The following is a 23,068-nucleotide window of genomic DNA, read 5'->3' on the forward strand; positions in this document are numbered from 1 at the left end:
TTTACTGGTGGAAGAGTTTATAGGTTCATCTGCATTGAGATAATAGGATAATGTATAGTCATTGGCAAAAGTAGGTATATCCATGGGTTGATTCTCTAAAGTACAATCAATCAATTTGGGATGTACTAAGGACAAATTTTGGATAGGTTCAAGAGCGTTCACAATATTGTTATCATAGCTGTGGATCAAAAAGTCAAGTTCTAAAATGATACCTTGCGTAAGTGTCTCGAGACCAGGAAAAGTCAGATCATGATTATTAAAGTTCATGTTAATATTTAATGGATCTAATCCAATAGATATACTTGTAACATCGTTTACTACGTCGGACTGGATGTCATATCATGGTTTAACAACAATAAGACTAGTAGGCAACTTTTCATTGTTTGTATAAGATGATTCAGAATTTGAGGCTGAGTGGGTATCATCATGAACAGGACTATCCTCAGAGTCATCAGCTGAAGTTTCCAAGTCTCTTTCAGGTGATTTAGTAAGCATATGTATGGTATCAATACTAACATCTTTAATGCTACAAGTTCCTTCATGTTGTGGTTCATTTGTCATTTGTATTTGACACACCTGTTGACATGATCTCATTGTTTTTGTGATTTGTTGTCATCTACTCCATTCAGCTTCTTCTGGACTAATGACTGGTTCTTGTTCTGTAGCTTCCAACTCTTCTTGTGTAGTGCTATAATTGATTTGTTCTATTTTAGGATAAGGGCACATAGATGAGAAGCTTTCTAGTATTCTTCCTTCTTTCAATCCTTGTTCATAATTTGCTTGCCTCTTTTGTCTAATTTCTTGTATTTCCTTCTCTAGTTTTATGCGCATCAGCTCTTGAGTATCATCTATGACACCACTGTATTCTTCTGGAAGTTCTATAGTGGATGTGTCTGAAAGATAGTCAGGACCCCATTCATACTCGTTTGAATTAGTCTCTGAATCATCTACTTGTTGCCTGCCAGTATATGTGACTGGAAATTTTAATGGTGCAAACAATTCTCTGATTCTTACCATTTCATCTCTTATATCCTTAGGAACCTCAACTTCTTATATTATCGTAGCTGATACCGTCAAAGCTTGAGCACTGACTATTTCTTCTTTCTTGACTTTTGATTCTCTTTCTCTTTTCTACACTCTACTTTTGTTTGTTTAGTGTCTGCTTCATGTAATGTTAAAGGCGATATCTTTTTCAAGCACTTAGACTTAGAAACATGTTTTTGTTCTGATGTCTTTTTTGGATTGTATCCCAGTCCAGCCTTATCATGTGTGGATTTGGTTTGTAGCTGAATTGGTTCAATAATACCTTCTTTTTGTTTGCCCAAAGGACCAGTACTTGAGTACCCCATGCACTGAATCATTTTGTAACCATGACCATATTGGTTTGAGGAAATCTCACAATGTCGTACCTCCTCATTTGGACTATCTTCCTTAAAGAGCCAGTTAAGCACAACATCCTCTTCTATTTCATCTACCAAGGAGGTAGAAGACTATACAAAGAGACCATCATATATAGTATTCAGAGCCGAAGTTTGTGTTCTCATAGCCTCTAATGGCTTGCCCAACTATTTTGGCGATGGAGGGAGAGAAACTAATGATAGTACCGGTTCTATTTTGTAGCCATCCATGCCGGTATCTGTAATCTTCAATCTCTTTTCTAAGTCTTTCATCAATGTTTCTAGATCTTCATTTGGAGAGTCTGCCCTATTATGTGGCACAAAAGTATCTGCACCTTTTGTTAATGCATTACAGATGACATTTGTATCAGCAGGAATACTAACTTCAGCTCCGTTATAAGGAATCTTTAAGCATTGGTGATATGTTGACGGTACTGCCTTCATTTCATGAATCCACAACCTGCCCAGTAATATATTATATGACAATGGAATATCGAGAACTTGGAAAAGGACATCTCTCTCTACCAGTCCCACTCTAATTGGTAAGGATAACAAACCTTTGGAGGTCCTCTCTTCCTCATCATAGGCTTTAATTGTTATTTTCTTGCCTGAATCAATGACATTTTCAGAGAATCCTAGTTGTGCAAGCAGATGATAAGTACAAATATTTAACGCTGCGCCTCCATCTATCAAAACACGTTTAACTCTATGTTTGTGGATCATAGCTTCAATATGCAATGGCTGGTTATGTGGATGATTTAACGAATTGTCATCTTCTTCAGAGAAGGTCAAATAGTGAGGTGAAGTCAGATGACCCACCATAGACTGAAACTGATCAATGTCTAAATATTTTGGAACGTTGGTAGTGAGCAATGCTTCGTCTAGGATTTCCTTGTGAGCATATGAGAGTTGTAGCAATTCAAAAAATTGAAATTTGAGCATTTGTCCTTTTTAACTGTTCAACCACGCTATATCCAGAGGATGATGATGAGGTTAATCTTTTAAATTTGTCCAAGGTTGATTCCTTTTGTTTGTTTGGCAAGGCTGTTGGATTTGATGTTTCTTGAGCCGAGTTGGAAGAACTAGGTCCTTGGAGGGTAACTTTCTTTTGAGATCCGGTCAGAGCTATTGTATATCATGATTCATTTGGTTTATCTTGAATTATAATCACATTGCAATATTCTGAGTGTGAAGGCTCAATCATGTTGATAACGTTGTCCTGGCTGGCATAAGTATAATTTACCTTGGCACCTCCTTTGGTCTTTGAGGAATCACCTTGTTCGTAAGCAGGCAAAGGGTCTTTAAATGCTTTATGATTAGCATTGGTTGGATGATTCCCAACAACAACTTTACCAGCGTCTATGAGATCTTGAATCTCATGTTTTAGCTTCATGCAATTGTTTATGTTATGACCCTTATTTCGATGGAAGTCACAGTATTCATTTTATCTCCACCATCTTGGTTTGACATCTGGATCATATGGTCTGGAGTTATCTGGTAGTGTTATCAAGTTGTTTGGCAATAGAGGATTGAAAGCGGATTCATATGATTCTTCAAGAGGAGTAAAATCATGCTTAGGTTTGGAAAGCCAAGACTTTTCTTTGAACCATTCCTTTGTTTTCTTTGGTGGATTCTCTACTGCAATCTCAGCAGCTTTAAGTGCTTCTGTACCACTAGCCAAGTTGAATATTGTGGATTTTGAGTTGGTTTTGATAGTGTCTACTACTCCATCATTAACAACATTCTTGTTGTTTTCTTTGGCAAATTTCCAATACTTGTTCTTCTCTTTAGAGCTAGATACTGTTTGTGTTTCTTTCCAAGGTGTGATATCTCCCTTCTTTATGAGCACATCTTCCATTCAAATGGCATTATCTACCATTTTGTTAAATGATGGGTGTACTTGCATTTGTACACTATATTTCAGTTCGGGGACCAAGTTATTGACAAATATATCTATTTTCTTAGAGTCTGGAATATGTCGTGGGTACCTAGAGAACATCTTTCTCCAGTGTTGGAGAAAAGTAAGAAGAGGTTCCTCTATTTTCTGTTGAGTATTACAAAGATCGATCATAGTTACAGGATGTCGAATGTTGTATGAGTATTGTTGTAAAAATAGTTGGATTAGTTCTTTGAATGTTTTTATTCCTTTGGGTAGACTTGAGAACCATTCCATTGCTTGACCCCCTAAACTCCTTGGGAAGAGATGCATGAGGTATGTTTGATCGTGCATGAACTCCATACAAGCAACACTAAATTCCCTAACATGATCTTGAGGATCTGAGGTACCGTCATATTTGTCAAATTTTGGGATTTCCACTCGTGAAGGAAATGGAGGCATGTGTAGATTCTTGTCAAATGGAAAGAGACATATTGTTTCCAGAGAATATTGTTTTGGGGACTTGTCCTTATTCTTCAGTTCTATGACCTCCATCCGCAAAGCTAGTAACTATTTGTGTACCATGAGTATAGGTGAGTCTTCCGTTTTAGTAACAAGTGTCTGAACATCATATCCAATAGGAAGTTTGGCACCTTGTTTTGCTAGTTCTTAGAAATAGTCTTCCTTCTCTCGAGTCATGATAGTTTTCATCATTTTTCTAAAGTCTTTGTCTTTCTGACAGTCAAGGATTTATTTTTCTAGAGGTTCAGCATCTTTGTCAATCTCACTTGATGATGAGGAGTCATTATGATTTTTGGGAATATTACAGTCATTTTTGTTTCCATCATTGTATTTTGTCTGATGTATGGTGGGAGATTCAGGTTCATCAAAAATTGGTCTGCCTGATGACGACGACATGTCAGTGAGTGGATCCTTCACATAGAATGGATTATCTTGATAGGTGAAGGTTTGTTCTTTGCCTTTGGCTTGTTTCTTATGAGAACTCCTGGTTTGAATAGGCATCTTTATGGATTTGTGTGACCTAGAGTTGTTTGTGATGCAGAGGTCAAGATCAATTTCAGAGCTAGTTGTTCTATTTAGAGTATTGTTTAGGAGAAACAACTGAGATTTAGTCTGATTTCAGGAATGATCTATCCCATCTAAGACGTTATCTAAGTTGATTCTAAGCATAGTGTAAGATTCAGTCTGGTTTTAGGAACGATCTATCCTGTATAAGACGTTTATCTAAGTGACTTAAATTTGATAGGTAGTTGATTGAACTAACTGAAAGGTGATCGACCAAATCGTGCAACGCAAATGGCAGAGGCACACTATCTTGATCTATTTATGCTCAGGAAAATGATAACCAGTATTATGTTTGCTATAAGTTGTTTATAGGCAAGTTTGACTGTTCTATTTTGACAAAACCAGAGACTTGTACGACAATTTAGCAACTACAGGATGATAATAGTTCTATTTCATATGAGTTGCTGCCTCATACTATACAATAAATGGGTACGTGCAAGACGACAAAAGACTGAGGGCAATTATGTCTCGTACGAGACAGGATACAGTGCTGGACTATAGATGACTCAGACTCATACGACAGATAATCTAGTATAGGATGACAAATCAGTAGACTCGTATGACACAGGACCTGGTGCAGCACAACAGATTATCAGACTCATATGACTATTCATAGGATAGAGCCTGGAAATTTTGAGTTTTTTCGATTGCTGAGTGTGATAACTGAGTATGACTAATTCTGAGATGGACTAATTTTTGACCAGGATAAACTAGTTTCTGACATGGACAGAGTTTTGACTTAGGATGGACTAGTTTTTGACACAAATAGAGTTTTAACTTAGGATGGACGAGTTTCTAACACAGACAAAGTTTTGACTCACTGAGTTGTTTCTGGTCTTCACCAATTTTTGGTATTTCAGTTTTTGTTTCAGGGATGAAAACATAGAAAACAAGTAGTATGTATAGTGACTCCAATCACAATATGCAAACCCTAAGGAATTTGGTGAGGAAAGAAAACTTTTGCTTGTAGACTCAGGTACACACCCAATAGCTAATCAGAATACGGCCATTGAGTCTCACGCAATGGATTCTCAACGCCGTATTATCCGACTCCAAACACTAATGGGGGCATGAAATGACAAGTATCTTGGGAGAGTTACTATCTCTCTTGCACAAAGATTATCCCCCTTTCGGAGAGGAATCGGGTAGCTTCTAATTTTAAATTGGATTTAGTCAGGGATCCATTCAGCACGTCAAGGTATAAACTCAATTAAGAGGTCTCCCAGCCTTGAAAACCAAGGTTTAATATACCCAAAGGTATGGAGGAGGGCTATTCTCGAGCACTGTCGTTGACTTGATTTTCATCAAATCATGTTTATTTTATAGTGGGTTGGAGTACTTGGCATCTAGCTATTCCCACTTAGGTCATTTCCCTCACACCAGCCATAATGGCTTTAAGAGTTTTTCAACCCCTCGGGAGGGCAGGCCTACTAAAGATGTACAAATCTCAAACAAAGAAAAGGCTTCAAGGGTTTGGATTTCTGATTGTCTAGAAAAAGACAAGAGCATACTCTCCTACCTCTTAGAATCTTCTAAAAGCACGAAAGACAAATTTGTTCTTTAACCAGATAGCAAGTTAGGTTCCTAAAAATGAATTTAAAGAATACACGATGTTTAGTCGATTCTCCTTAGGCAACCTGCAAAGACAATGAATCAGTAGTCATATTGTCTTTGTGCGACAAGCATATTCTTCGATAAGCGTTTTGCAAAAACTAGTTAGGCTGTGGAAAAAATATGAGATAGACAGATAAATAGTTAGGGTCAGTCGTCAGAATAATCAATCAGAAATGAAAAAATTATGAAATTTGCGTCTTTTACCAAAAATACAGAATCGCGATAGGCACTTGACTCATACGAGACAGGATGTAGTATCGTACGAAAGAATATTGCTGATGATTTCTGCTTGTACGACAGAGGATTTCTGCTCGTACGATAGAGGATCTGCTCGTACGATAGGATATTTGCAATTCATGTGACACCTACAGTTTGTCGTTTCAGCTTGTAAAAATTATCGTACGAGATGTACGGACGAAAAAAACTGAAAAATCTGAAATCTGGAAAATAACAAAAAAAAGTGGTCAGTCTTGGAGGCATAAAAAAAATGTAGTCTTCGGGCCCCACGGTGGGTGCCAGAGATGTGTGTGTGAAAAAGTGAACCTGTAGCTGCAAGAACAACACTTCAATTAAGTCATTATATGCATGTTTAGTAATCAATAATCAATAAGAAATAAACCATAGCAAAGCGTCCAATTGCCTTCTAAAAGATGCGAGTATAAGATTGCTCTCAGATTTTTATAAGCAATACCAGTGGCTAGACTACACCAAGATGAAGAATTTAATCTATATGATATTAAGCTATATGGATGCAAGATGGATGAATAATTCAAGCAAATAATCAATTCAAGCAACAATGGATGCAAGCAATAATGGATGTAAAAAATGGATGCAAATAATCTAAAAAGCACAATAATCTTTAATGACTCCAGAGCAAAATTAGCGTGATAATAATCTCCAAGGGTGTTCTCAAAAATCTTTGGGGTGAATTGGAATGAGAGCTGAAGACTGAATTTATAGAGAATCACAAGAGAAAAAGCTCAATTTAGGTTTAATTGAAATAAATGAGAAATCATGTTCAGTTAACCTTGAGATAGATTTCAATTATAGTTTAATTGAAATGCATTCAAATTAGAAGTCCGAGTTGCATTGGAAAATAATAATAAATTAATTCCATGCATATATGATAAAAATAGATAATTCTTTAATTTATTCAAGAAAAAGGTCTTTTCAATGCAACTGAACTTCTTTTTCTGAAAAGCTTTGAGTTCCAATTTTAGAGAATAATTCAATAATTCAATTAAATTGCTTTTTTGATTTCAAGTTCTAAATTTAGAAAAGGAAATAATATCTCAAGTTTGATTTATCTCTCAATTCAATTCCTTTTTTGTTTTATTTTCAATTCAACTCTTTGTAATAAATTAATTCATCTTTTGTAATAAATTAATCCTTTTTGCATGATTGAATGGCAAATTTATTAATTAATTAAATATGCAAGGATATTTAATAAATTAAAATGGGATAATTGATCAAAATGATATTATTGGAAATGATTCAATTAATTAAATAAATATTTAATTACTATTGAGTAGTTGATTTGCCATGTGATTTTTGATGATTTGAAGAATTAATAATTTGCTCAAGATTGATTTAATTGCCTTTGGTTAGGACCTTGGTGATGTTGTTGAGATTAGGGGCCCATGGTTTAGATGACCAATTTTAGGGTATTACACCTGTCAGTACACAACTGACCCAAAATATGAAGCCAAAATAAGATACTATGTTGCCATCAATGACAACATAGTGAAACCAACAAATTGAGTGTTAATTTCCAACAATCTCCCCCTTTGGCATTGATGGAAACACTCATGTGAAAAATGATCATGGTTTCAACAGCTGGTTTCATCCTGCCTGCTCCCCCTGAGCTAAATATTTATCAATACAAAATACTCCTTACTTCCATAGTTCTTCATATCTCACCCTAAAGTTTATAACTCCGTCTTTTATTTTTCACATCTATATCAGTCCTCCTTTGACATCAATGCCATGAAAATTTCCAAAAAGTATACCAAAAATTGAAAACCAGGATGAAGAATGAAGAGTCTATACAATGAATGTCCCAAAATAATCTTTCTGGAGCTTAATATATTTAAAAATATCTAGATATGCCTTCTCCAAAAGCTCAAGGTAAGTATCCCAACCAAATTTGAAAGTGCCTAAAATCGATGCAAGTCCGTTTAGCATATGGGCAAAGGACTGTTTCTCACTTAACTCTGTCGGTGTGGGCTTACCAACCATATCCATACATTCCTTCTTATGTACATTGAGTGAATCCAACCAGGGACTCACCAAACCTCTCAGACTTCTATCTCTTCTTATGATTTTGTCTTTTTCTTTCTCCAGAACAGAAATTTGGGCTTCCAAAACCAAAATTTGACCATCAATGGATGTAGTCAATGAATTCAATCCATCAAAAGAATTAGCTATACTTGCAATTTTCTCCTGGAATTCCTTAATCTTCTTATCCAAATTAAATGTAAGAGCATCTATGTTACAACATACTATATATATATTTGTACACTACTTCAAAGAATTATTTATCAATTTCAATTTGTCATCAATTTCATTTCTCTTAGACTCAATCATCTGATCAAATGCAACTCTTTTAGCCTATGTGAACCTATCCAGTGCTTGCCAGTTTGAAATCTGCTGCAAGGATAGAAAATACTTTGAAATGTGCTATGTAATTGTCTTAAGCTTACCGAATGGGCTCGCTTCTCTATCAAACTTGCAATCCGGGACTAGTCTATGTAAAACACTGATAGACTGATCAATAATCCCTTTATCCATAGATCCCTCCATTATTTTCTGTGCAACCATCATCATGAGTTCAGTAGAACTCATCTCGGTTATGTTTTTCTTTACAACCTGCGAGGTTTCAATTGACAACAATGATGGACTCACTACCAGTTCCTTGCCGGATTCCCCTTTCTTCTCCTTTGATGTTTTATCCTTTATAGTTTCCTCACTTACACCGGTGGCTTCACCACTTGGTGCAGTCTCAGTAACTATCGGTTCCTCCCTAGGAACTATAACCTCATCCTGTACATTTATATCCAGAGGACTATTGTCCTCAACATTAGTATCCTGTACACTATCAACCTTTACACTCTCTGTATTTGCTGGTATCTCAACATTTGCTTATACATTTATATCTATTGGGGGCTTAATTTCCACTATCTTAATGTTTTTCAAAATTGAGGGTGAAGTACCCATAATACCCTCCCCTTTCCCTTCAACCGGGATGTCTGCAGTGTCTGCCTTAGAATCCAGTGAAGGAAAGAAACCTCAGTTCTCTTCAAAGAATTTAACCCATGCCTTGTGGGTCTCCTTGATTATCTCATTTACTATACCTAACATAAGACTGGTTATTCTATGTTTGTTGTTAAAGACTTTTCTATCTGCCACCTCAAGTGTCTTATCCATTTCCTCTAGAGTAATAGAAATACAAATAGATAACAACTCTTGTATCTTTATATGTCTGTCTTCTTGCATTGCTAATAGTCTCCTAGCATCTACAATATTATAAAATTCTGCCGATATTTGGTTTTCAATTTCTATCAAGGCTTTCTTATAAATATCCAAATATAACAAAATTGCTTCCTCTATTTCTCTTTGTTCATCATACTCTAAATTTTCATAATAAAACTGTACATTATTTAACATGCCATCTTTAGTGATCTCATCAACTAATTTTGCACAAGTTTTTGGTGGAATGATAGTTACATTACCAGATTCAATTGCCAGATCAATGTCAGCCTTCTTCTTACTTCTTGCAGTACTGGATGAAGCTAAAGGTGTTACTTTTGGTGCTTGTTTCTATGCTGGTAACTTGAATGTAGACTCTGCTGCAGTAGGCTCAATGAACACTTCTGGTTCTTTTCTCTTCCTACCTTTCTCTGGGAAAGCATCAATCAATGCTTTAATATCCCATGAGACCTTCTCAACAAACTTACTTTCCCTTCCTTCACAATTCTCTCTTTTCTTTCGATTAAACTCTATTTCAACCTCTTGTGTCTTTTTCTTTGTAGTGCCAAAGCTTTCGGCAGTTTCATCTACCGATGCATCAATTAACATCTTTGCATAGGCATCTAAAATCTATGCATCAACTTCATAGCCCATTTCCTCAATCTAGATCTTCCGGGGCTTAACCACTTCCACGAGTGTTTCATCTTTCTTCACTATGAAGTGTATGTCAGTTGAATATTTCTCAAAAAAGTTCTTTGGAACCCTTTCTCTATATTTCTTAGCCTTCTGAAATTCCTTAAAATATCCCCATACTTTATCATCTCTTTTACTGCCTAATGTAGCAATTGACTATTTTAGTTGCATCCCTACCGGGATATCAAATTCCCATCGCCTCTTCCTGAAACTGGGAGTCTCATTAATGAAAAATAGCATTAAATAGACAATTAAGTTACCATATCGGAAAGTTCCTTTCTTTTCTTCCTTAATCTTCCCTAGGTTTATCAATAATTCATTTAACATCCAACCACATAGGTCCAATTTCTCATTTTCTCTGATCATATTGTAAGCTGTGAAAATGCAGGAGATAGAAACATAATTCAGTCGGTTTGACTGAGTTACCTTATAACCGATGACCATGCTACTGAATTTGATGTTTGTGTCGATAATAGTGCTGATTCTCATGGATTGCCTGTCTGATGTTGCACCAGTAATCTTGTTGACATAATCATTAGAAACCTTCTTATCTAGATGTTGCCCAACCTGTGGTAAACCGGCGAGTGCCCTGATGGCTTCCTTGGTGATCTTGTATGGTCTATCTAGATAGATAAATTCCCCATGTACTCTGCTTAAAACATGCCCAATGATTTTATTTTCAAATTCCAGAATGCCCAGAATACCGGTAAACCCTAATTCTTCAATGTGCTTGTATTTAGGTTTGATCTTTCCAGAATTTCCCATTAGCTCGCTCATGTACATGCCCTTTATATTAGATGTCTCCAAATCCTCAATGTGATAGTGTATGTATGCCTTAACATTTTTGACATACACAACACCTTCCAGAACATGAGAAAATTCTCCAACCGATTCATCCAGGGTATCCACATACGGATATCGCTTGAAAGTTGGCTTGGGATGGTTCTTGACCTCAATAACAGTCGGGTTTGCAAAAAAGATAGGAATAGATGATGATCCCGCTTCCATGATTAAAGATAAGTACCTATTAATTGCTACTAGTGAAACCCTTACAAGCTCTTTCAGTTGCCGGTGAAATCGGTCAAGAAGATATCTGATCATATTATATCGCCTTTAATCACTCTGAATCACTCTTAATTGTTAGGTCCCAGAGACAACTGAGAGGGGGGTGGGGCAAATCAGTTGTCTAATAAATTGAACCAAAATTAACCTAACTAAAACTTAATGCTTAATGTCGGTAAACCAAACTTTATGCCGATAGATAGTTTTATCAGTTAATTGCAGTACTGGTAAAGATTAATGCATGAAACAAAAAGACAATAACATCCACAACATTTAACACAAATATTTGTACGTGGAAACCCTGTAAGGGGAAAAGCCACGGTGGGAAGCCTTACCCACAATCAAATGACACTATTGTAGATAGTATTTGTGTACAATATGGAGTCTGCACATGCAGAAAGGCCAGTTGCCTAGAGCTCACTGCTCAATCACAAAATGGGAGTCACACTGACTACAATTGGATGGTTAAATCCAATGATAATGTACTGCTTAAAATAACATCTTCATATGCTAGATTCAATACCGGTTAAGTTATGATTGCCTTCTTCAAATACCTTCCTTCAATCTTCAAATGATGTCTACGTGTATAGCTCTGCTTATTTTTGCATATACCTTATTACAATCCTTTTCCTTATTGCATATCAATCTCATAAATGAGATCTTACATTTATACCATAACCTAAGACCAATTGAATAGGTCGGCTCACTAAAATATATTACAATAAAATCAATTACAAATAAATCAATAAGCGATGCATCATGTCGACTCAATGCATTTACAATAATAATAAATCATCTCCATAATGCGTTGTGCTGATCTGGAATAGATATGCTTGCCGGTGCATAACCTAAAACTATTTGCCGATAACAACAAATATGCAAACCTGAATAGACCAATAATCAAATCGCCAAAACCAATTGATCAAATAATGTCTTTGACATAACCAAGTAGTCTCCAAGTCATTCCAAGTGCCGGTGAACAATATAACTTGCCGATGAACCAAATACCAGTGACTGTGCATAAGTCACTTGACTTGCCGGTGAACATAACCAAAGATCTCCAAGTGCTGATAAGGTTGACAAGTGTTGACAAGTGTTGGGATCAATGACAAAACCATATCAACATATCCAAAATACCAACAATCTCCCCCTTTGGCATTGATGGCAACACAAGATGGAAAAACCATCAAAGTGCTAAAACAGAAATGCCAAAAACCAAAAACCAACAATCTCCCAAAGAGATAATTAACCAGAAACCAAATACATAATGTCTCTCGCCTAGGAATGATTTCTCCCAAAAAATATCTCTCCCCAAATTTTTTTCAAATGTTTTTCCATAATATCTCTCCTCCTTTGATATCAAATGCCAAAGCAATATAAAACCAAATTCAAGTATAAAATACCAACTCATTACAAAATACCAACTACTCCCTCTAAGAAGTAGCCTCCTCATCAAAGCCAGAATAAAATATTTCTCTGTTAATTCTATCGGTTGATGACAAACATCAACTGTCTAAGTCTCTACTGGTGGGGGTAGAAATCCAAGCTGCTCTTTGAGATATTCAAAAGTTTCTTTAGGCAAAGACTTTGTAAAAATATCTGCAATCTGCTCTTTAATATTCACATAAACTAATTTCACTTCTTTTGCTTCAACATTCTCTTTTAGAAAATTGAATTTGATAGAAACATGTTTAGTCTTTGAATGAAATACCAAGTTCTTTGATATATCCATTGCTGCCATATTATCACAGCAAATAGTTATAGGTTCCTTGAATTTTACCTTTATGTCCTTCAACATTTGTTTGATCCATAATACCTGTGTACAATTTGTTGTTGCTACAACATATTCTGATTTTGTTGTTGATAGTGATGTACAACTCCGTTTCTTGCTCAACCATGAAATTAGTCTGCTACCAAGAAAAATGCTTTGCCGGTGGTGCTTTTTCTGTCTTCTACATCTCCTACCCAATTAGCATCTGTGTATGCACATAAATCAAAATTTTCATCTCTAAAATACCATAAACCAAGATTTGTAGTGCCTTGTAGGTACCAAAAAATCCTTTTCACTATCGATTCATGATTTTCTTTAGGATTACTCTAAAATCTTGAAACAATACACACTGCATTCATAATATCAGGTCTTGTTTGTGTCAAATATAGTAAACCTCCTATCATAAACTTGTATCTAGTCGGATTAACAGGTGTTGATTCATCCTTCAAAGATAATTTATTAGTTGTAATCATAGGTGTGCTTACTGGTTTAGAGTTTTCCAAGCCAAATTTCTTTAGTAATTCCTTCAAGTACTTAGATTGACATAGGAATATACCTTTATCAGTCTGTGAAATCTACAATCCTAAAAAGAATTTTATCTCTCCAATCATAGACATTTCAAATTCTTGCTGCATTTTGTTAGAAAAGTCTTTACACAATCCATCTTCTCCTCCAAAGATTATATCATCAACAAAAACATCAATAACCAAGATGCCATCATTAGTCACTTTGAAGTATAGATTGCTGTCAGCATTACCTAGTGTATCCAAGCCTTAAAAGATATTTGTCCAATCTAGCATACTAAGCTCTAGGAGCTTGTTTTAGTCCATATAAAGCTTTCCTTAACCTACAAACCATATCTTTGTTATCTGTCAAAGAAAATCCATCAGGTTGTTCAATATAAACTTCTTCTTCAAGATCTCCATTCATAAATGCATATTTAACATCCATTTGATATACTTTATAGTTCTTGTGTGCTGCAAAAGCCAATAAAAGTCTGACTGCCTCAATTCTAGCTACCGGTGCAAAGGTTTCATTGTAATCAATTCCTTCTTTCTGTGAATATCCCTTACACACTAATCTTGCTTTGTTTCTGATTACCTTACCATCTTCATTAAGCTTATTTATGAAAACCCATTTAGTTCCAATTACATTTTTGTCTTTAGGCCAGGGAACTAATGACCAAGTGTTATTCCTTTCAATTTGTTGCAATTCATCTTCCATATCTTAATCCAATATTTATCTTCAAATGCCTCATTAATTGATGTAGGTTCAATTTGAGAAATAAGACATACCTCTTCATTTTCCAATCTTCCTCTAGTCATAACTCCTTGAAATTTATTTCCAATTATCTGACCTTCGGAGTGATTCAATCTTACATACTGGGGTGTTTTTACTTGCTGCTGTTCTTCAGTAACTATTGAATCCTTAGATGATGCCGGTGTAACTGGATCACCATTATGTACCGGTGTACTCACAATAGGTTCATTTGTGATTATCTCTATTATCGGTTCAGAGTCCATGTACCTTGAATTTCCTCTAAATTGTTCATCAATCTTCACATTTGCACTCTCAACAATTTTATGCAATCTCTTGTTAAAACATCTATATGCCTTGCTCTTAGATGAATAACCAAGAAACATTCCTTAATCACTTCTAGGATCAAATTTTCCAATGTACTCATCTCTTGTGATATAGCGTTTACTTCCAAATATTCTAAAATATTTAAGAGTAGGAGTATTACCAAACCATAGTTCATGAGGGGCCTTACTAGTTTCACCTTTGATGTGAACTCTGTTGAATGTATAAATTGCTATATTAACCGCATCTCTCCAATATATATGAGGTAGATTTGCTTCTGATATCATACTTCTGGCTACATCCAAGATAGTTCTATTTTTCCTTTCAACAACTCTATTCTATTGTGGTGTCCAGGGTGCTGATAACTATCTTCTGATCCCATTCACTTCACAGAATGTATTAAATTCCTTAGATGTGAACTCACCTCCTTGATCTGATCTCAGGCATTTGATTTTCTTGCTGGTTTAATTCTCTACCATCACTTTGAATAGTTTGAATTTCCCAAACCCTTCAGATTTCTCCCTGAGAAAAGTAACCCAACACATTCTAGAATAGTCATCAATGATTAGCATAAAATACCTATCTCCTTGTATACTTCTAGTTATTGCTGGACCACATAAACCAGTATGAATTAAATCAAGAACAATGTTAGACTTCTCTAGAATACTCTTGAAAGTCACTCTAACTTGTTTTCCAAATTGACATTCCTTACATACTGGATTGTGAGGTTTAACAATCTTAGGTAAATCTCTTACTGCCTTAGTTGTACTGATTTTCACAATGCAATCAAAATTTACATGACAAAGTCTCTTATGCCATAAAACTTTCATCAATATGTGCAATCAAACATGCTTTCTCATTGTTGTTCAAATGAAAAATATTACCTCTAGTCTGATTACCGGTTGCAATTTCCAAACCTGTTCTATTTAATATTTTGCATTTACCATTCTTGAATTATAACTAAAATCCTTTCTCAACTAATTGACCAACACTCAAAATATTGTGCTTCAAACCTTCAACATAGTAAACATTATCAATATTGTGCTTACCATCAAAATATATAGTTCCTTTTCCTTTGATCATACAAGCTTTACCATCTCCAAATCTCACTAGACCTCCATTGTAATCCTGAAAGGTTAAGAATTTACTCTTATCACCAGTCATGTGATGTGAACATCCTGAATCAATAATCCATTCATCCTTATCTTCAACTTTAGCTGCTAGGGCCTGCTCTACCAGTTGAACAGTAGGTGCTAGTTGATCTTCTGTTATAGCAACAAAAGCCCATCCATTGTCTATCGGATCCTCATCAGAATCATCAGTGACTCCTTCATCAACATAATAACATGATTTGTCTCTATTCTTCTTAAACTTGTATCTCTAATAATCAAGGTTAGGCTTATATGTTCTTTTAGCTTCTTCTCTTAGTCTTGCATGTCTATCAGGACATCTAGAAGCCATATGACCAATCTTATTACAGTTAAAACATTTAAAGGGTGCTTTACCTTCATACTTACTTCCCATTGGACCTTTAGGCATTTTTCTTGCAAATAGTGCACCAAGCTCTTCCAGTTCTTCATTCTCCTTCCTGATATCTTCAAGTTCTTTTGCATAAAAGGATTTCCAATCAGAATTATCATATGATGATGATGATGTTGCAGATGATGATGATGCTTTGAAAGCTAGATCTGTCTTAATAGTAGAAATAGGACCAAATTTCTCAAGTTCAAAAGCTAAAAGTTTTCCAACCAAGGTGTCTCTAGATATTGATGCATTAGGCATTGTTCTTAATTCATTTATAGTAGTAATTTCATTTTATATGCCGGTGGCAATGCTCTTAAAACTTTAGAAACAATCTCATTTTCACTTAAGATTCCTCCACAATATTGTATACCCAAAACAATTTCATTTACTCTTTCCATAAAAGTAAAAATTCTTTCATCTTCTTCCATTTTCAGATTTTCATACCTGACCTGGAAGCATTCAAGTTTTGCAATTTTGACTATGGAATCTCCTTCATTCAATGTTTCCAATTTGTCCCAAATAGCTTTAGCAGTACATCTATCTGATAATCCCATGACTTGCTGATGTGATAATGCACTCAAAAGTGCTTCTCTTGCTTTGCAATCATTTTCCTCATTTTTCTCCAAGTTAGGTGGATTAGGCTGACCTTGAGTAGGAGCAGTATAACCATTCTTTGTAACATCCCATATGTCCTTTCCAATGCAATTCAAATGTGTCTCCATCCTGATCTTTCATATGCCATAGTTAGTTCCATCAACTTTCAGACTATCCTTCCTGAAATAGTTAGAAGACATTGGATCACCTCAAGCTGTTAAACTTCTGCAAAAAGAGGACTAGGCTCTGATACCAATTGTGTTAGGTCCTAGAGACAACTAAGAGGGGGGGGGGGGGTGAATTAGTTGTCCAATAAATTGAACCAAATTTAATGCTTGATGCTAGTAAACCAAACTTTTTGCCGGTAGACAGTTTTATCAGTTAATTGCAGTACTGGTAAAGATTAATGCATGAAATAGAAAGAAAATAACATCCACAACACATAACATAAATATTTGTACGTGGAAACCCTGTTAGGGGAAAAACCATGGTGGGAAGCCAAACCCACAATCAAATGATACTACTGCAGATAGTATGTGTGTACAATATGGAGTCTGCACATGCAGAAAGGCCAGCTGCCTAGAGCTCACTGCTCAATCACAAAATGGGAGTCACACTAACTATAATTGGATGGTTAAATCCAATGATAATGTACTGCTTAAAATAGCATCTTCATATGGTGGATTCAGTACCGGTTAAGTTCTGATTGCCTTCTTCAAATACCTTCCTTCAATCTTTAAATGATGTCTGCGTGTATAGCTCTTCTTATTTTCGCATATACCTTATTACAATCATTTTCCCAATCACATATCAAACTCATAAATGAGATCTTACATTTATATCATAACCTAAGACCAATTGAATAGGTTGGCTCACTAAAAGATATTACAATAAAATCAATTACAAATAAATCAATAAGCGATGCATCATGTTGGCTCAATGTATTTACAATAATAATAAATCATCTCCATAATGTGTCGTGCTGATCTGGAATAGATATGCTTGTCAAGGCATAACCTGAACCTATTTGTCGGTAACAAAAAATATGCAAACCCGAATAGACCAATAACCAAATCGCCAAAACCAAGTGATCAAATAATGTCTTTGACATAACCAAGTAGTCTCCAAGTCATTCCAAGTGCCGGTGAACAATATAACTTGCCAGTGAACCAAATACCGGTGACTGTGCATAAGTCACTTGACTTTCCAGTGAACATAACCAAAGATCTGCAAGCGCTGATAAGGTTGACAAGTGTTGACAAGTGTTGACATCAATGACAAAACAATATCAACATATCCAAAATACCAACAAATTGTTAGGTCCCAGAGACAACTGATAGGGGTGGTGAATCAGTTGTCCAATAAATTGAACCAAAATTAACTTAACCAAAACTTAATGCTTAATGCTGGTAAACTAAACTTTATGCCGGTAGACAGTTTTATTAGTTAATTTTAGTACCAATAAAGATTAATGCATGAAATAGAAAGACAATAACATCCACAACACATAACACAGATATTTGTATGTGGAAACCCTGTAAGGGGAAAAACCATGGTGGGCAGCCTTACCCACAATCAAATGATACTACTGTAGATAGTATGTGTGTACAATATGGAGTCTGTACATGCAGAAAGGCCAGCTGCCTAGAGCTTACTGCTTAATCACAAAATGGGAGTCATACTGACTATAATTGGATGGTTAAATCTAATGATAATGTACTGCTTAAAATAACATCTTCATATGCTGGATTCAGTACTGGTTAAGTTTTGATTGCCTTCTTCAAATACCTTCCTTCAATCTTCAAATGATGTCTGCATGTATATCTCTTCTTATTTTCACATATACCTTATTACAATCCTTTTCCTTATCGCATATCAATCTCATAAATGAGATCTTGCATTTATACCATAACCTAAGACCAATTGAATAGGTCAGCTCACTAAAAGATATTACAATAAAATCAATTACAAATAAATCAATAAGTGATGCATCATGTCGGCTCAATGCATTTACAATAATAATAAATCATCTCCATAATGTGCCGTGCTGATCTAAAATAGATATGCTTGTCGATGCATAACTTGAACCTATTTGCCGATAACAACAAATATGCAAACCTGAATAGACCAATAACCAAATCGCCAAAACCAAGTGATCAAATAATGTCTTTGACATAACCAAGTAGTCTCCAAGTCATTCCAAGTGCCGGTGAACAATATAACTTGCCAGTGAACCAAATACCGGTGACTATGCATAAGTCACTTGACTTGCCGGTGAACATAACCAAAGATCTCCAAGTGCTGATAAGGTTGACAAGTGTTGACAAGTGTTGACATCAATGACAAAACCATATCAACATATCCAAAATACCAACATTAATCACACTGAATCGCTCTAAATGCAAGGTGATCGAAAATGAAGTAGATTCAACTTTTTATCCTCCAAGAAAAACCCTAATCTTTCATTGACATCAATGAATTTTGGTGAAAGATACCAGATCTTGAACAAAACATATCCATGCCGAATAAGCATCTCCAATGTCTGGAACATCTTCTAGAACCTCTTCCCGGGGCATATGTAGCATCTTCATGAATTTTTGCCTACCCATAAGGCATCTGCCTCAGTTACCGATTAAGCCTCTTGCCGGTACAAGAGAAACCTCTGCTACTGGATAAGTAACCAATGCATTCCCATCTGCAGATTGATCTTCAGTCTTCCTAACCCATTTTTGGGTATGATCTTGCCAGATTTTATTAACCTTCTCTTTCCCTTTCTCATTTGATCCTCTATTACCAATCAGTGGATTTTTGCTTCTACAGAATTTAGCAATATGTCCAACCTCATTACATGCATAACATGTAGCATTGTTCCTTTGAATTTCTTTGCTAAAACTGGTATAATTTCTTGACCTACACTGATTAGCCATATGTCCAAATTTTCCACATGCATAACATTTAACATTCATTCTGCAATCTTCTATCTTATGACCATACTTATTACATTTAGAACATTGATCGGGAGCAGAATCAGGGTTATGATTTGCTCTGTTTCTATATTGCCTAGCCATGTGACTAGATTTATTGCAAACAAAACATCTACCATTAAATTTATAAGCATTAAACTATCTTACTGGTGCCTTATGGTTTTGATCTTCATTAGTAGTACTGGAACTCTGTCCTTGCTCAAATCCAAGTCCACTGGAATCTCCATTCTACCTTTGTCTCTTCAATAACTCATCTAGCTATGCTAAACTAATCTTGAATTTTTCTCTATACTCACTTGTAGTAGTTAGATCATCTCTTAGAATTATCATTTGTCTCTCAATCTCTTGATCGTTACTCTAGGATTCTACTAAATCAATTCTCAACATATCATTCGCATGAACCAACCTACCACATTCTTCAAATTTGTTCTTCAAAGATATATCAATATTTTCTTCCTTTTTCTTCCAGTCCTCAATTTCTTTAGACATTTTTTCATATTTATAGCTTGCATTTCATTTTTCATGACCATTTTCTCCTGACTGAGCTTCTAACATTGTTCCTTAAGTGCACCTTTCTCTTCATCATCCTAATTTTGTAAAAGTTCCTTCCTCCTAGCTTGAACATATGACAACCTCTCCTGTAGGACAAGAATGAATTCCTTAGCAGAATTCAATTCATCTTGTAGCTTTAAATTCTTCATCCTTTCAACATCATAATCTTCAAGTGCCATCTCAAGTTTCTTTTCCAAACCCATATCCATGGATTCCGGATTCAGGATCTCCCTCAAGCTGTTAAACTTCCTCTAAGGCACAAGGCTCTAATACTAATTATTGGAATCCAAGAACACTGAGAGGGGGGGTGAATCAGTGTTCTACCCGTATGATCAATTTTGACCTTATTAAAACATGCATACACCAACTAGTATACTGGTAGATAAAGAATTGAAAGAATTAAAACAACCAATAAGCCAATCACATAAATGAGAACCATAACACACAAAATTATATGTGGAAAACCTCAAAGAGAAAAAACCATGGTGAGATTTTTGACACACAATGTCAATTCACTGGCCATATGAAGAGATATTACAAAATATAAGGGGCCTGCACTTGCAGGAAGGCTTACAACCTAGAGCACACTGCTCAATCACAAAAGGAGCCTCACTGACTACATATAAATCCAGACTACAATCTGGAGAAATGAGTGAACTGCTAAGATAACATCTTCTATGCTTGAATACATATGAAAACCTCTCTTGTAGGACAAGAATGAATTCCTTAGCAGAATTCAATTCATCTTGTAGCTTTAAATTCTTCATCCTTTCAACATCATAATCTTCAAGTGCCATCTCAAGTTGCTTTTCCAAACCCATATCCATGGATTCCGGATTCAGGATCTCCCTCAAGCTGTTAAACTTCCTCCGAGGCACAAGGCTCTAATACTAATTGTTGGAATCCAAGAACACTGAGTGGGGGGGGGGGTGAATCAGTGTTCTACCCGTATGATCAATTTTGACCTTATTAAAACATGCATACACCAACCAATATACTGGTACATAAAGAATTGAAAGAATTAAAACAACCAATAAGCCAATCACATAAATGAGAACCATAACACACAAAATTATATGTGGAAAACCTCAAAGAGAAAAAACCACGGTGAGATTTGTGACGCACAATGTCAATTCACTGGCCATATGAAGAGATATTACAAAATATAAGGGGCCTCCACTTGCAGGAAGGCTTACAGCCTAGAGCACACTGCTCAATCACAAAAGGAGCCTCACTGACTACATATAAATCCAGACTACAATTTGGAGAAATGAGTGAACTGCTAAGATAACATCTTCTATGCCTGAATACAGTTTCGGTTAAGCTCTGTTTGTTCCGGTCTGAAACCCTAAACCCTTTTACCGGAATATCCCTTACATAAATATCCTCACATACATGATCTCTCTAATATATTTCACACCTCCTTCATTATTTCCTTCTTATTACATATTTGCATCATATCACATCCACATATTCCATATCAAAATTATCTAATCCAATTGATCTATATATCCTATACAATTTATCATGCCTTATGCCGGCTTATAAAGATAATTACAATATCAATATACATGTTGTCTAGATAACATAAATACATAAATATCAAAAATAATTGTCGATGCTGGATCTAAGAGATGTCGGCCTCCAATAGCTAAACCATGTCGGCCTGCATTGCCGGTAACAAAAGAAATCCTTCCATCCTGCCGGTGTCGGTGCCTGTGTAGTGCCTACAGATGAAGTGCCTGCCGGTACACAACTGACCCAAAATATGAAGATGGAATAAGATGCCATATTACCATCACTGACAACATAGTGAAACCAACCAATTGAGTGTCAATTGCCAACATATAGAGTATCTTGGAAAGAATCTAAGACTGAGAAGGATAAATCTAAGGAGGAACCTAACGAGCAACCCACTTTGTCTAAATAAATAATTAACAACTTTGTGGCTACTTCTAATTCAAACAATTCTTCAAATCCTTCCTCTAATTCATATAGCACATAGACCTATGAGGCACAACCATATATTTCTGATTTGGCATCCCTTTATGGTCCTGGTTTTCATATTTTAGCTAAGAGTGGCTATAATGGTAATGATTGTGGCACAAATGAACAAGGAATCAAAGTTCCTTTAGAACATAACACACATGAAGCTTCATTTGGACTTGGATATAATCCCTCTAAGCCCACCAAAGCATCTAAAATACCATCTCTCAATGTGAATGCTATATTTAGTAGTAATAATGACCTCACCTCAATTAAATCATCTTCTAATTCTTTCAACACTCATACCCCTCATAAGGAAGTCTTGGTGATGAAAAAATCTCTTTATGAACCTCCTCAAGAGATTTCTAATCCCACTTATGAGAATTTATCTTCTACTCATTCTAAAATCCATTCTTTTGGGAATAAGGTTCTAATGAATTACACTTATTCCTCTCCTAAGATTTCTTGTGTCCAAGAAAAGTATGACTTAGTGGCCTATTCTTCTCCTATAAACTTCTCTCTTTCTAAAGACTTTCTAACATTCATAATCTTATACATGTTTTTAATCTCACTTATAGTAGAGCATTTAACATGTCATATTCAAATACCTCATCCAATCTATCATGTCTTTAAATTGCTCATCATTATGTGACATTGGTAGCTCACTTACTGGGGGCTCATTGTCATTCATGATGGTACAATTTCATGTGCAATCATACTTTTGGAAGTAACATAATAGAATATTTCTATCTCTTCTCCCTATATATGGGGGGCAAGAGTGATTTCAAACATCTCTCCTTCTTAAGATTAAAATTTCCCCTTTGTGAAGTAGTGTCTTCTATAAGGATTTCTTATTGATTGAGGAGGTGTATTCATATTT

The sequence above is a fragment of the Cryptomeria japonica genome, chromosome 6 (assembly GCF_030272615.1).
Source record: "Cryptomeria japonica chromosome 6, Sugi_1.0, whole genome shotgun sequence".
Lineage (NCBI taxonomy): Eukaryota > Viridiplantae > Streptophyta > Pinopsida > Cupressales > Cupressaceae > Cryptomeria > Cryptomeria japonica.